Source organism: Chiloscyllium plagiosum, unplaced genomic scaffold, assembly GCF_037043375.1.
Source record: "Chiloscyllium plagiosum isolate Xiang-an unplaced genomic scaffold, Cpla_swu_hap1 HiC_scaffold_37, whole genome shotgun sequence".
Lineage (NCBI taxonomy): Eukaryota > Metazoa > Chordata > Chondrichthyes > Orectolobiformes > Hemiscylliidae > Chiloscyllium > Chiloscyllium plagiosum.
In genome coordinates this window covers 29452941-29470062 of record NW_028270175.1, presented here as the reverse complement: position 1 = coordinate 29470062, position 17122 = coordinate 29452941, and the positions used below count along the sequence as shown (strand labels likewise).

At 43.4% G+C, this 17122-nt stretch overlaps 1 protein-coding gene across 2 annotated transcripts in view; it reads left to right on the top strand.

The window, feature by feature from the left end:
• The window catches only part of igsf21a (immunoglobin superfamily, member 21a), a 392300-nt gene that overhangs the window by 128070 nt on the left and 247108 nt on the right, over window positions 1-17122 (top strand). The window lies entirely within an intron of this gene.

The following is a 17122-nucleotide window of genomic DNA, read 5'->3' as shown; positions in this document are numbered from 1 at the left end:
TGGCTGGTGGTCATGGGTTTGGAAGGTGCTGTCTAAGGATCTTTGGTGAATTTCTGCAGGGTATCTTGTAGATAGCCCACACTGCTGCCGCTGAGCATTGGTGATGGAGGGAGTGGATTCTTGTGAATGTGGTGCCAATCAAAGGTCATTTAGAAAGGTCATTCCAGAATGTAGGACCCAGACAGCTGAAAGCCGAAGCAGAGCAAAGAAACAAGGAAATGTAGTGGAAGTGGGAGTCAGGGAAACGCAAGGTTCTGGGGAAGTTGTAGGGCCAGAGAAGGTGAAAGCGATATGAGGCAAATAAGCAACTAGGTGGCTAAAATACTGGGCTCAGAACCTGAAATTAGAAGCACTGATAGATAGAACTAATATATGGGTGGCACGATGGCACAGCAGTTAGCACTGCTGCCTCACAGCACCAGAGACCTGGGTTCAATTCCCGCCTCAGGCGACTGACTGTGTGGAGTTTGCACATTCTCCCCGTGTCTGCGTGGGTTTCCTCCGGGTGCTCTGGTTTCCTCCCACAGTCCAAAAATGTGCAGGTTAGGTGAATTGGCCATGGGAAATTGTCCGTAGTGTTAGGTGAGGGGGTAAATGTAGGGGAATGGGTCTGGGGTGGGTTGTGCTATGGCGGGTCGGTGTGGACTTGTTGGGCCGAAGGGCCTGTTTCCACACTGTAGGGAATCTAATATCAGCATGGATGGTGTAAGGGGAGGAAGAGAGTGGAAATGAAGAAGACATTCAGGATGAGCAGGATTTGGAGCGGAACAGGTTCAAGGCAGCACAAGCTTGGATGAGCTAAGCTGGAGAATGGAACGCCATCACTGGAAATGTAAAACTTGGTGCCGACAAAATTTTGACCAGAGGGTTTCAACATTTGAAAGTTAGGGAGTGATGTTAAGGAAGTGGAAGTTGGCAATCTTTGCGATGAAGGGGTTCAGAAATCTAACTAAGAATCAAAAGAATGGTGGAAGCTGGCAATCAGAAACTAAAACAGAAATTGCTGGAAAAGCTCAGCAGGTCTGCCAGCACCTGTGGAGAGAAATCAGAGTTAATGCAGGCCTTCTTAGGAAGGGTCGCTGGACCCGAAATGTTACCTCTGATTTCTCTCCACAGAGGCTGCCAGCAATTTCTGGTTATCAGGCGGGTTGGTGTGGACTTGTTGGGCTGAAGGGCCTGTTTCCACACTGAAAGTAATCTAAAAAAATCTGAAGCTTAGTTTAGGGTTAAAGAAGGGTATCAAGGTCATCAATAATCTACTTCAGTTTGAAATAAACAGTCTAGAAATAGTAGCGAGGACACGGTTTGTAGTGCATTTAACTGGAGGAATTCGCAAGACAGATATTCGGAAAAGCAGGTTTAACAGCCTAGAGGCAGAAGAGTAGAGCGGTGTGGGGAAATCAAAGTGGGTAGACATAGAATTGACAGCAGACATCTGAAAGCTACCTTGATCACATGATCTTGCTCACTCTTACAGACCGAATGGCAAAGTGAAATTACCATTGCAAAACAGTTATTAAATAGAAATTAGTGTTTCGCTTAGCTCAGCAGATTCTGTAAATAACTTTCAGAAAAAGAAGAGCAAGTATATTAGAATAGCTGGATTTAAGACTTCCACATGGGGCTGACACTTGATGGAAAATCCAGCTCTTTGAATCCAGGTGTTACTAAATCAGTAGGAAACCTCGGAGTGCATGTGCACAGTTCCTTGAAAGTACAGTCGCAGGTAGATAGAATGGTGAAGAAGACATTTGATATGCTTTCCTTTATTGGTCAGAGCATTAGGAGTTGGGAGGTCATGTTGCGGCTGTACAGGACATCAGTTAGGCCGCTTTTGGAATATTGCGTGCAATTCTGGTCTCCTTTCTATCGGAAGGGTGTTGTGAAACTTGAAGGGGTTCAGAAAAGATTTACAAGGATGTTGCCAGAGTTGGTGGATTTGAGCTACAGGGAGAGGCTGAACAGGCTGGGGCTGTTTTCCCTGGAACGTCAGAGGCTGAAGGGTGACCTCATAGAGGTTTATAAGATCACGAGGGGCTTGGATAGAATAAATAGACAAGGTCTTTTCCCTGGGGTGAGGGAGTCCAGAACTAGAGGGCATAGGTTTAGGGTCAGAGGGGAATGATATAAAAGGGACCAAAGGGGCAACTTTTTTCACACAGAGGGTGGTGCGTGTATGGAATGAGCTGCCAGAGGAAATGGTGGAGGCTGGTATAATTGCAGAATTTAAAAGGCATCTGGATGGCAACATGAATAGGAAGGGTTTAGAGGGATACGGAGCAAGTGCTGGCAAATTGGACTAGAGTAGGTTAGGGTGTCTGGTCAGCATGGACAAGTTGGACCGAAGGGTCTGGTTCCATGCTGTACATCTTTATGACTCTATGATTATTGCAGTAGGGGGACTGAAGAGGGGAGTGTTACTGAGATTGAAGTAAATGTTCTTGATATTGGATGGAAAGCTGGTTTGGAAATTCTGCATCAAACAGTGTGCCAGGCTTTCCAGTTTAGCCTGACCTTGTGTCGAAGGAAGAGCTAAACGAGTAGAGTTTATCTGATTGATCTGTTGGAGGAAACATTGACTCATTTGTAACTTCACACAGGACATGCTTCCTGACAGAGCTGAGATGGTTACGGGATTATGAGGGCCATCTGGTTGTGTAGTTCCAAGCCTTTATCAGGAAATGTATTTACTATAGAGGCGTGGACAGCCTCTTCAATCAATATGTAATCCAAGTCTATTATAATCTGTTCAGACAAATGCTCCTTTATATTTACAATAATTCCACAGTTTGAAGCAGCATCACATTAAGCAGCAGAGTTTTTCATTTAGATTAGTTGGACACTGGAGATTAATGAGGCATTAAAGTGACTGACTCTGTTAGTTGAACAATTAATATATTTGTATTTGCTTATGTGACAGCTCAGGCCATTAATCTGCCGCATTATTTTTGTTCCATTTATTCTTGTCCTCTCTTTCAAGTTGGAAAATAACACCACGGGTTCCTTGAAAGCTGTGTTCATTTTTCATGCAATCTGTTGAGTGTTGGCATGCTGTTCCAGTGTGGAGTCACCACAGTGAAGCCTGATTTAACATGTGCACTCCCAGCAGGAGTGCTTCAATACTGATCAGAAGCGGGAGCCTCTGCTGAATTCGCTGCCCACCATTCCCTTCCCAGTGCAGAGCTAATTGTAGGCCATCCACACTGCCAGTCTCAATGAACAACTTGGTACAGGCCAAGGGTCAGAGCTTCCCTTCTGGCCTGTATGGCTCAGTACCCCAGGTAATGCATAGTTTTGGATAGACAGTTGAATAGCAAAGGAAGCAAAGAATATTTTGGAGTGATGGAGTTGAGGTTATTGAAGGGTAATGCACACTCAAAGAGCTGTATGGTCTATTCTTACATTTATTTCACGTGCAGTTTCATTCAATTGAGCTAATCTGTGGCTTTGAGCAGAAACTGTCTGCGCTTTAAGGATATATATTAGAGTCATAGAGTCATAGAGATCTTGTTAAGGTTTTTCACTGGATTTGTTTTTGGGATTGTCAGCATCCTTCCATCTGTGTAGAATGATGGATAAGCAGCAAATCAAACCCATTGGGCGATGGAAAAGCTTCCTCCAGTGCACTTCTGCCAATGGACAAAGAGACCAATCCACAAAAGGTGGTTCTGTCATGAGTGTGGCCTGTGAGGTGGTTGACAGGTGTTCATGTGGGTTGTTGTTTTCTGTGTTGATGGCTGTTGCTAAGCTGATTTAGCTACTGACTCTAATGCCAGTGCACGCTGACCCACATGTGATGCCATTTCCCTCTGTCAAAGCCTAGTGTCTGCCAGGTGTGTTCAGGGCCTTCATGTCATACTGGCAAGCAGAGCTTTGTTCCTCCCATGGCCTCTTGGCTTAGACCAAACTCAGCAAACAGAAAGTATATCTGACTGCTACCCTGAAGAGGTGGCCAAACCAACAAAGCTGCTTCTGCATGATAACTACCAGCAAAGGGAGATTTGCCTTTTTGCGGATGCCGAATTTCATGATTTTGGCTTTCCATGAGGTATCCAGAATTAGTTTGGGCTCACACTGACGCTAACTTACAAATTTTAAGCAAAATAGGGGCCTTGTACCATAAGACCATAAGACACAGGAACAGCATTAGACCTGAGTCTGCTCCACCATTCATTGAGCTCACGCCAAATCTGATAATCCTCAATGCCACTTTCCTAGTTTTTCCCCATCATCCTCAACTGAAATAGATACAGAGCTATGATTTATGATCAGATGCTATGTGTGAGCCAAGGCTTTGTGACTGACTTTTAACTACCAGTGGGTCCTTGACTTCTCATGTGGACTCCTTTGGGAAAGGATATTATGCCCAGCTGCTGGTGAATGAACCAAGTGACCTGTTCTGGCAACATCTCAGCTCTTTCCACCTTCCCTTCCCTTAAAACCACCAGATCTTTAAAACACAAGAGTCTGACACAACAATGTTGACACAACAACATTGTTCAACTTAGTTTAACTTCTCTCTGACTATTTTCCATCATCGTAATGTCTCGCTTTCCACTCCCATTTCTTGCCAGAGCTCCCCATGCAGTTGGAAATGCTCATTAACATCCCATGTTTCTGTCAATCGTAAGCTGAGGTCGCAGGATAGTTATAAAAGATGAAGGCCATTTACTGCATCCAGAATTACCTTTTCCTTCATGGCATGAACTAATTTAAACAATAAACCCTGCCCCAGTTGTCAGTCTTTGCTGTTTTTAATGCATTATAATTCAGAAGCTCTTCTGACATATGTAATTGTTGTCAGCTCCTAGAGCCATTGTGTCCAAATGAATACTCATGGACCCAATGATAGTAAAAAAGCACAGTTGGTTCAGGTTAATACCAGGAATAGTCAACCACAACACCTTGACTCGTACATAGCACCTGATGATAAATTGTAACTGTGGATCTATTCCAGCCAAGGGTGACGGGAAAAAGCTAGGAAAGTGGAATTGAAGATTATCAGATTAGCCATGACCTCATTGAATGATGGAGCAGACTCACTAGGCTGAAAGGTCTCATTCTGCTCCTATTACTAGTTATGGTTTTATGGTATGGAGTCCCTATTTTTATTTTGAAAGTTGGCATCAATCATTAGATAGTGTCAACTGTGAACCCAAACTAATTCTGAACACCTCACGGAAAGGCTAAATCATGAGTGTGGGAGTCCTTTGAGAAGGAAAGTTGCTTGTCAAACCCTCTAGTACAGCAGAAAGTGGAAGCAGGGGAGTCCTGAGGAGTAGCCATACAATGTAACAGAAATCTGTGTGTAATCCTGAATCTAGATTGGTGCCATTGGCCATCAACAAATCGAGATTTCCAAGTAAAGCAGAGAGAGTAATTCTGCATTATTGATAGCCATTATTTCAGGAACAAGGTGTAGTGGGCAGCTTCCATTCACCCTGGCTTCAGGGCTCCATCACCTATTTTTGCACATAGAGGGAGGTGTGTTGAAATATACTTAACAGCCTGTCACTAAGTTAATTGATTCCATTACAGAAAGGTCCATTGTCAGTTAAGTGACAGTCATTTAATGAAGTCTCCCAGAACTACCTGAGATTCTGTTTTAAAAGCACCATCTGTGATTTAGTGCTGTACCCAGGAACGGTTATTATATGTATCTTGCAGCCACTGACCCTTCTCTCTCCTGTAATGACTACTGTTCCCTACTTACAACCAAATGCCTTCTGAAATGGAAGATTGTATGATTTGTGTTGTTGTCCAGTGTTACCCTTGATGACTCAGTAACTGTCCTCCGAACAAGAGTCTGTACAATAGAAATAGGTTTTGAAAAATGTCCAGAGAATAAGACTGCAACAATCAAATACATTCTGCCATTTCCCCAAACAGTTAAGTCATAATGGAGGACTGGAAAGAAGTGAATGGGCCCATGCGCATGTACTGATAGCCAACAACACACTTGCTTACTGGTAGTCTTGGAGCAGAAATCCCTGTTGAGTTCAGCTAAGTGCAAGGGGCTCCTGCATGTCTTTCATTGCATTTCATAAAGGAGCCTTGGGGAATTAAATTAATACACACAGGAATCTAACATCAACATTTCAACCAGTGCATATCTTACAGAGCCATTAAATCTCAAGCGTTTTAGGGGCATTAGGCTGAACACTCTGGTTCCTTTTTAATAGATTATTCCCACTTTAATCAGATCCTTTAATCCTTCTTCCAGAGATAAAAATGTCTAATTGCTTCCTAAACCATTTGTACTGTCATTTTCAATGTCATTCCTTCATAGGAGAGTGCACAACTCCATTACACTTCCAGTGAAAATGTCTTTTCCGCTGTCCACCTCATACATAATCTTATTATTGACACTTGTGTCCCCAGATACTTGGAACCATCATCACATTGAACAATCGATCTGAATGAACTTTCTCAAATGCTTTCCTATTCCTGAACATAAAATACATTACCTCAGAAATCTCTTCTTTCACAAACAAAACAAGCCTTCTGAAACAATGGGGCTAGAAGCGAAATTTTCTGCACTATCAGTGCAAAAGAGGCCCACAAAGGATTGGTAGCTGCTTTTCTCAGCTCCATCAGTTTTCATTTTCAATTGACTTTGAAAATATAATATGAAGACTTTTAATTTCAACCATAAGTGACCGTGAGAGGAAATGAGTCTCCAAAAAGCAGCTGACTTCCAAAATTGCAGAATAATTGCATGGTTAGACTTTTAACAATGTCCCACCTAATGGACTAGCATTTAAAATTAAAGAGCATGGGATTGGGTGCAGTGTACTGACACGGATAGAGAACTGATTGCCAGTCAAGCAACAAAAAGTAGCAATAAATGGGTCTTTTTCTGATTGGCAGGCAATGACTAGTAGGTTCGACGGAGATCAGTGCTTGGATCCCAACTATTCACAATGTATATTGATGATTTTGATGAGGGAAATAAATGTAACACGTCAACATTTGTAGACACAAAACTGCTGGGAGGGTGAGTTGTGAGAAGGATGTAGAGATGCTTCAGTGCAATTTGGATGAGGTGAGTGAGTGAGAAAATGCATGACAGATAAAGTGGCATGTAGATTAATGTGAAGGTATCCACTTTGGTTACAAAAGCAAGAAGGCAGGTTATTATCTGAATGGTAATAGATTGAGAAAGTAGGAGGTGCAATGAGACTTGGATGTCCTGTACGCCAGTCACTGAAGGCAGTGAAGACAATGGCATAGAGAAAGGGCATGAGTACAGGAGCAGAGATGTCTTGCTACAATGATACAGGGTCAAAAAGTGTGGTGCTGGAAAAGCCCAGCAGGTCAGACAGCAGCCAAGGAGCAAGAGAATCGACGATTTGAGCATAAGCCCTCCATCAGGAATTAGGTAGGGGGTGAAGAGGGCTGCGAGATAAATAAGAGGGTTAGGGCAGTGATGAGGTAGCTGGGAAGGTACTAGGTAGTTGCAGGTGGGGGGTGATGGTGATAGGTTGGAGCGGAGGGTAGAGCAGATAGATGGGAAGGAAGATGGACAAATAGGACAATTCAAGAGGACGGTGCTGTTGGAGGGTTGGAACTGGGATGAGGTGGAGGGAAGGGAGATGAGGAAATTGATGAAGTTGATATTGATTTCGTGTGATTGGAGGGTCCCAAGGCAGAAGACGAGGCGTTCTTCCTCCAGGCGTCGGGTAGCTTGGATTTGGTGGTGGCACGGGCCCTTGGTGAGACCACGCTGATGTAATGAGTGCAGTTTTATTCTCCTTTTCTGAGAATGGATATTTTGGCTACAGACAGAGAGTGTCGCAGGTTTACTGGGCCGGTCCTTAGGATGGCAGGACTGACATATGCTGAGAGATTGGATTGCATACGACTGTATTCTCTAGAAAAATTAGGGTGTGGGGGCATCTATAATTATAAAATTCTAACTGAACTAGACAGTGCAAATACAAAAAGAATGGTCCCTCTGACCAGGGAGTCCAGAACTAGGGGTTACAATCTAAGGGTAGAGGGTAGGCCATTTAAGACTGAGGGGCAGAGGCATTTCTTTCCCAGAGAGTGGTGAGCGTGTATAATTCACTGCCACAGGAAGTGGTTGAGGCCAAAACATTGAGTGTTTTTTAAGAAGGAGTTAAATATAGCTCTTCAGGCTAAAGGGATCAAAGGGCATGGGGAGAAAGCAGGAACAAAGTACTCAGTTGGATGATCAACAATGATCATACTGAATGACAGAGCTAACCTGAAGGGCTGAGTGGTCTATTCCTCTACCTATTTTGTGTTTTTATGTTTATATCACAGAAGGTGACCAATTGGCCCATTGTGTCTATGCTGGCTCTCTGAAGGCGCAATTCAACTACAGCTTCCCCCAGCTTGTCCACCCAACCCTGCACATTCTTCATTAAGAGATAATAATCTCATTCCCACTTGAATATCTATCTTCACCATATGCTTAGGAAGTTCTTTCTAGATTTTTACTGCTCGCTGTGTAAGGAGGTTTATTGCTTTATTTGCCAATTACCTCCACTCTGGGCCCGCTGGCTCTGAACCCTCCAACAACAGGAACAGTTTCTCCATATTTACTCTGTCCAGAGCCGTCATGATTTTGAATGTGTATCAAATCTTCTGGACTATCATTCCCTGCCTGCTTCACATTGCTGGTTTAGACCATTTCCACTCCTTGATCGTCTTAGTGAGGAGAAACGAAGCCATAACCTTTACCCCAGTAACCTCCAACAAAATGATTTCATTGCCACTGAATCTCTGATTCCCCAAACACTCTGTATCTGTCCTCCTAGATCTACCATCTGATGAGGGTGAATGAGACTGTGTGTCTACTTCAGCTTTCTGTTCTCCTTAGAGGTAAGCTTTGGAGCTACATCCTATCCCTGACTGCCTACTACCAACATCTCATCTTCACCCATCTCCTTCCTAACCTCACCATAACTGGTCCTTAAACCCTTACCCAAGCATTTTTCCCCTCACAACTTCAATGTTTTGAATTTTGTCCCTGCTGGTTCCCAGTCTCCAACAACAACAATTGTGAAACTTGAAAGGGTTCAGAAAAGATTTGCTAGGATGTTGCTGAGTTGCATGGTTTGAGCTATAGAGAGAGGCTGAATAGGCTGGGTCTTATTTCCTTGGAGCATCAGAGGCTGAGGGGTGACTTTATAGAGGTTTGTTAAATCATGAGGGGCATGGATAGGGTAAATATACAAGGTCTTTTCCATAGAGTAGGTGAGTCCAAAACGCAAAGGCATAAGTTTAAGGTGAGAGAGGAAAGGTTTAAAAGGGACCTAAGGGGCAATACAGATGGTGGTGCGTCTATGGAATGAGCTGCCAGAGGAAGTGGTGGATCTGGTACAATTAGGTTTAGAGGGATATGGGCCAAATACTGGCAAACGAGACTAGATTAATTGAAGATATCTGGTTGGCATGGACAAGTTGGACCGAAGGGTTTATTTCCATGATGTACATCTCTGTGACTCTATAACAATAAGCTCTAGTTTCGTCAGTATTTAGATGCTCATATTATGTCCGTTACTGATCCATCTCTGTGGTCCCTATATTGGCTCTCTCTTTCTCTCAAAGCACCAACTTTGTAACCTTTATTTTCAAATCTCCAAAACATCTCTGGACCAGTCTTATATAACCTTACAGATCTCCTCTTCAATTCTGTCATGTTCCAACTTTGACACTTTGTGAATTACCATTCTCTTCACACCACCATAGGAGTTGAAGCTTCTTCTGCCCCACTTTCCAAGATTCCCTGCTCAAACTCCTCTCTCCCTCGCTCATTTCACTTTTATAAACACTCCAAAACCTGAAATGTGACTAAGCCACACTCAATTTCCTCAACATTTGTGTTCTTTCTCAGCTTTCCTACTTCCTCCCTCGGGCCTGCCTTCCTTTACCCACTAACGCACCTTTGAGGATCTTCTACATTAAAGTCACCACATAAATGTATTGTTGTATGAATATAAGTGGGTGTTAGTTTTTTTTAAAATTCCTTTTATGGGTGTGAATATCCTTGGCTGGGCCAGCATGGATTACCCATCCCCAATTATTGTTGGGAAGGTGGTGTCAGGCCACTTGCTTGAATTCCAGCAGTCTGTGTGCTGAAGGTGCAGTCACATTGTTATGAAGTAACTTCCTGATCTCTGACCCTACCATTCCCCCCTCAATGGCCAATAGTCTCCCAACATAAGGGAGCCAGGGCTACACATGGCCTGATCATGGGGTCTGATCAGCATCTTAAATAGTGGTTTTAAATATGTGAAGGTAACGTCACCATAGAACTACCCTCACTGGGGAGAGACAGCGGTGGTGATTTAATCTGAGTATTCCCACGTCTCAGGTGAGGGGAGAGTTTGAAGAGGAGAGTCGTTCACAGTAACCTCAGCCACTGCAGGTGTTAACTCTGCATTGCAAAGCAGATGTCCGGCTATTTGACCCTGACTTTAAATGTATGGAACGGTGCAAAAAGAGGCAACAGATCTACCGAGCTGACTGTATATTATAGGAGATTGAAGGATAAATTTTTACAAGCGATATTAGAACTGTGACTGTCATGGAGGCAATTAGTGTTGTTAAAGCCTGCTCTGTGGGAGTATATTGGAGAGCAATCAGGACAGAAAAGTCATAGGACATCTTCTGTGGCTGTCAGCTGAATGGGAATGTGGTCTTATTGGGGAAACGAATACAGGACGTAATTGATTGTGACAGCAATCTAAATGGAGGTAGGTGTAGGAGCTACAATCCAGAGGAACAAGACTTTGAATTGCTGATGACGTACAATGAAGTAAGAGAGACGTTTTCTGAAGCAGAGCTTCCAACATCGCTGGAAGCAGGCAACGAGAATTTTGTGAAGGACAAGAATGCACAATCTTTGTGCCAGGGAGTTCTATATAGCACAGTTTATTTTTTGTTAGCTAAAGCCAGCCTGGGAAGAAATTATCTCTAGGCAAGGGAAACACACTCTATGTTGAACTAACTTATTTCAGTCAAGGAGCCAGGTTTAGTCAGCTCCCCACCTCGTTTGGGCCATGGTGTGCAGGTGCAGGATCTTGCTCAGCTCTCTCACGTATTGTGTGATCTCACACAGTAGCATCACGCAGTAAGTCAGGTATTGAAAGGCTGCTGAGGGAAGAGCAGCCAGTGAATGGACAACACACAGAGTATTGGACAACAATTCCATAAGACCATAAGACATAGGAGTGGAAGTAAGGCCATTCAGCCCATCGAGTTCACACTGCCATTCAATCATGGCTGATGGGCATTTCAACGCCACTTACCCGCACTCTCCTCATATTCCTTAGTTCCTTGCGAAATTAAGAATTTATCAATCTCTGCTGTGAAGATATTCAACGTCCTGGCCACAGGCCCACCACTCTCTAGCTGAAGAAATGTCTCCTCATTTCCGTTCTAAATTGACCCCCTCTAATTCTAAGGCTGTGCCCATGAGTCCTAGTATCCCCGCCTGACGGAAACAAGTGTCCACCCTTACTAAGTCATACATTATCTTCTAAGTTTCTATTAGGTCTCCCCTCAACCTTCTAAACTCTAATGAATACAATCCAAGATCCTCAGCTGTTCATCGTATGTTAGGCCTACCCATTCTAGGGATCATCCTATGAATCTCCGCTGGACACGCTCCAGTGCCAGAATATCCTTCCTGAGATGTGGGACTCAAAATTGGACACAGTATTCTAAATGTGGTCTAACCAGAACTTTATAAAGTTTCAGAAGCACATCGCTGCTATTATATTCCATCCCTCTTGCGATAAATGACAACATTACATTTGCTTTCTTAACTACAGACTCAACCTGAAGGTCAATCTTTAGAGAATCCTCACCCCCAGATCCCTTTGTACTTTAACTTTATAAACTTTCTCACCATTTATAAAATAGTACATGCCTGTATTCTTTTTTCCAAAGTGCAAGACCTCACACTTGCTCACATTGAATTTCATCAGCCATTTTGTGGACCACTCTCCTAAACTGTTTCAATCTTTCTGCAGCCTCCCCACTTCCTCAGTACTACCTGCCTGTCCACCTAATTTTGTATCATTGGCGAACTTCACCAGAATGTCCCAGTCCCTTCATCCAGAACATTAATATATAAAGTGAACAGCTGCGGCCCCAACACTGAATGCTGCGGGACACCGCTTGTCACCAGCTGCCATTCCAACAAAGAACCTTTATCCCAACTCCCTACCTTCTGTCAAGCAGCCAACCATCAGTCCATGCCAGTAGCTCACCTCAAACACCCTGGGCCCTCACCTTACTCAGCAGCTTCCCGTGAGGCATCTTATGAAAGGCCTTTTGGAAGTCTAGATAGACCACATCCACTGGGTTTCCCTGGTCTAACCTACTTGTGACCTCTTCAGAGAATTCTAACAGGTTTGTCAGGCATGGCCTCCCCTTACTAAATCCATGCTGACTTGTTCTAATTCGACCCTGCACTTCCAAGAATTTAGAAATCTTACCCTTAACAATGTATTCGAGAATTTTACCTACAACCAAGGTTAGGCTAAACGGCCTATAATTTTCCATCTTTTGTCTTGATCCTTTCTTGAACAAGGGGGTTACAACAGTGATTTTCCAATCATCTGGGAATTTCCCTGACTCCAGTGACTTTTGAAAGATTACAACCAACTCCTCCGCTATTTCCTCAGTCACCTCTCTCAGAACTCTAGGATGCAGCCCATTGGGGCCAGGAGATTTATCAATTTTTAGACCTTTCAGCTTTTCTAGCACTTTCTCTTTTGTAATGGCTACCATACTCAACTCTGCCCCCTGACTCTCCTTCATTGTTGGGATATTACTCATGTCTTCCACTGTGAAGACTGACACAAAGTATTTATTAAGTTCTTTAGCTATTTCCTTATCTCCCAGCACTAGCCTTCCTGCATCAATTTGGAACAGCCCAATCTCTACTTTTGCCACTCAATTGTTTCTTACGTGTTGAAAGAAACTTTTACAATCATTTCTGATATTACTGGCTCGCCTACCTTCATATTTGATCTTCTCCTTCCTTATTTCTCTCTTTGTTATCCTCTGTTTGTTTTTGAAGCCTTCCCAATCTTCTGATTTCCCAGTGCTCTTGGCCACTTTATAGGCTCTCTCTTTTTCTGTGATACATTTCCTGAGTTCCTTCGTCAGCCATAGCTGTCTAATAACACCCTCCATCACTCCAGATAGTCTTTCTTTTCTTTGGGATGTGTCCTCAATTACACCAGAAACTCCTGCTATTGTTGCTCTACTGTCTTCCTCACTAGGCTCTGCTTCCAGTCGATTTTCATCAGTTCCTCTCTCATGCCCCTGTAAATACTTTTATTTAACTGTAACAACATTACATCCAATTTTACCTTCTCTCTTTCAAACTGCAGACTGAACTCTACCATACTATGATCTCTGCCTCCTAAGTGTTCCTTGACTTTGCGATCTTTTATAAAGTCTGGCCCATTACATAGCACTAAATCCAGAATAGCCTGCTCCCTTGTGGATTCCATCCCAAGCTGTTCCAAAAAACCATCCTGTAAGCATTCCATGAATTCCCTTTTTTTGGATCCACCGGCAACATTATTCACCCAGTCCACCTACATATTGAAGTCCCCCCGTTCACCATGACCTTGCCTTTCTGACATGCCCTATCTACTTCCTGGTACATCTTGCATCCCTGGTCCTGACCACTGCTGCGAGGTCTGCACATAGCTCCTATTATGGGTTTTTTGCCTTTGTGCTTCCTCAACTCCACCCACACAGACTCCACACCATCTGACTCTATGTCATTCAGTGCCATAGATTTAATTTCATTCTTAACTAACAAGGCAACCCCGCCCCCTCTGCCCACCTCCCTGTCTTTTCAATAAGTTGTAAATCCTTGGATATTTAACTGCCAGTCCTGAAACCCCTGCAACCTCATCTCTGTGATGCCTACCACATCATAATCATTCATGATGATTTGTGCCGTTAATTCATCTATTTTGTACAAATGCTTTGAACATCTTAATGCTAATTTTCTTATCCTCATGATTTTCATCACCTCTACCTAAGTTATCCTTCCTTTTTGCTTCATTCCTAGTCTGCCTTGAACTTAAACCCTGCACATATGCTAACCTGCTGCTTATCTTTCTACTTGACTCCATACTCCCTATCACTTTCCTTTTTCCTTCCTCCCCCCCTCCACCGACTCACAAGGTTAAAGTCCTAGTGACCACGCTATTTATCCTTTTTGCCAGAACACTGGTTCCAGATCGGTTCAGATGAAGGCCATCCCATTGGTACAGATCCCTCCGGTTCCAAGACTGATGTCAATGTCCCATGAAATGGAAATCCTCTTTCCCACACCAATCTCTTAGCCACGTGCTTACTTCACTAATTTTCTTATTCCTATGCCAATTAGTACGTGGCTCAGGCAATAACCCAGAGATTATGACCTTGAGGACCTGTTCTTCAATTTCCTTCCAAATATTTGATACTCCCCAAACAGGTCCTCCACCCTAGCCTTGTCTATGTTGTTTTTGCCAACGTGGACCAACAACTGGATCCTCTCCCTCCTGCTCCAATATCCTTTCAAGCAGGTCGGAGATGTCCTGCACCCTGGCACCGGACAGGCAACACACCATGGGACTCCCGATCCAGCTCTCAAAGGATACTATCTGTCCCCCTAATTATAGAATCCCCTATAACAACTACTTGTCTTTTTGATCCCCCCTCTTGAGTGGCCTTCTGCACCATGGTGCCGTGGTCAGCTGGCTCATCCTGTCCACAGCCCTTTTCCTCATCCATACAGGGAGCAAAACTCTCATACCTGTTGGACAAGGTCAAGGGCTGAGGCTCCTCCACTCCTGAACTCAGAATCCCCCTACCTCCCTCACTTACAGTCACACCCTGTTGTTCCTGATCACTGACTGAATTTGAATTGCTTAATATGCCGGGTGTGACTGCTTCCCGAAACAAAGCGTCCAGGTAACTCTCCCCCTCCCGGATGTACCCCTGTGTATGAAGCTCAGATTCTAGATCATTCCGAAGAAGTAGTGAGTTCCAGAAATGTCTCCAGATATAATTTGTCATAATGGCCAGCAGTTCAAGAAATAAACGAGTGACTTGATCAGACATTTAGATGTTCATGCATATAACCTCTGTATAATATATCACTTTGTACTGTTTCCAGCAGCCCTTTAACCTGGGCTAATCTGTTTTTGCCCAAATAGTGAGAACTTTGTATAATATTATAATGTAATTGCATTAAATGCAGTTGAACATTTTAGGGGCTGGACTATCTGCTCTTTTTACTTGCCTACAGTATGACTAAGGAATGCTCCCTGACTAATGGAGCACTTAAGAGAACAGAACAATTTCTGTCATTTCTTTCAAACCTTCAGATCCATTCTTAGGACTGTTTTCAGTTTACCTTGGAATGTGTATGGAAAAAAATTGTCACGCTCTTGAAAGCAATTTATGGGACTGATTTTCGACATGAAGTTTGCACAAAAATTAAGCTGGACAAATAATGTTTACTCGCTCAGCCGCGCTGATTGTAATTGAAGCTCTTCAAGGTATGACTCACCTGCCACCAATTCCTCAACCCCTGTAAACCTTGGTACAAGAGATATGTTTCAAATTGAACTCACAAAACAAATATGTTTGTCTGATATTGTGTGGGAGTGCCTGTGAAAGAGGACACAATGTACAGGCTGGGTGGCACTCACACTCAGCTTATAGGATGCTAATTGTCTCATTTTATCATGGCTCCATCTGTGCTTTTATGTAGCCCAAAAATGGGCTTCTTCAAAGAGGGAATTTGCATTTATATAGAGCCTTTTTCCATTACATCTAATTGGTACTTTACTGCAATAAGATAAGCTAGTCATGTGACGTATGGCGTTCATTGTTGTAAGCTGAAAGGGTCCACTTACACTTACACTAAACAATCCAGCACTGAGATAAATTATCGTTAGAGTGACATGGATTATCGGGTAACATTTGGAATCCCTGTTTTGCTATTCCCTGTCTGTTTCTTTGTTGACGCTACCAGTCACAACTGGTAGAGAAGGGCTTTGGAGACGGGAGAGGTAAAGGAGGTCTGGGCTGCCTTGCTCAAGTTACTTACCCCTGGGTTCTTTTTTAGAAAATATCCTCTCCCCAGTTCGCACCCTACAATAGATTCCTGATGCAGGTGAATGGAAGAATGGGGAGCATTACAAGAGGAGTCATCCTCCTTCCTGCTACTGGCTCTGCATTAATCCTGCTCATTTCAATGGAGCCATACGTCACATGAGTAGCTTATAGTATTGCAGTTTTATCCATGAAAGCCTTTGAACTGTAAATTGTAGATTGCAACTGCAATTCATGTCCCACTGAAATGAAAGTAGAAAGCTCTGGAAATATATAGCTGAACTGGCAACACCCATGGGAGAGAGAGCCAGGGTTAATTTTTCAGGCCCGTGACCTTTTGTCAGAGTGGGAAAGGTCAGAAATGTTTTGAAGTGAAAGGAGAGAAGTGATGTGGGGGGGGGTGGGGGAGGGGGGAGGTGGTGGGAGAACTAAAGGGAAGGTGCATTAAGGAGCAAAGGGCCGGAGAAATTAAATGGCCAAAGACTGGGTACAAAGCCAAAAGGGAGAGAGGGATGAGCCAAGTAAAGAAACAAAATGCATGTCTGGAAGAGGTGTGAATAGGTAGGAAAGCTGCCATCCAAACACAAAGTGAAGGAAATAAGAGAGAAACAAGGTGGAAACAAATGAATTAGGAAATAAACGCAAACTACATGGAGGCAGAGATTATGACTTAAAAGTTGTTGAACTCAATTTTGAGGCCAGAAGGCTATAAAGGATCCAGCTGAAGGTTGTTCATTGATTTTGTGTTGAGCTTCATTGGAACACTGTAGCAAGCCAAGGAGAGAAAGGTGAGAATATGAGGTAGTTGACAAATGTCCTGCTGGATTTAGATTTTATGAGCCCTGTGGATCGGCCTGAAATTTGTCTCTGTCTCAGTGTGAGAAATTACTAACCTGTCCTTCCATCTTCCATATCTCCCCCCTTGAGCCCTCACTGTAAAGTACTTCTTAATAAATGGAATGTACTTTTGCAAAGACGCAACCCACAGAATTGGGCTATAACTCCTTCCTGA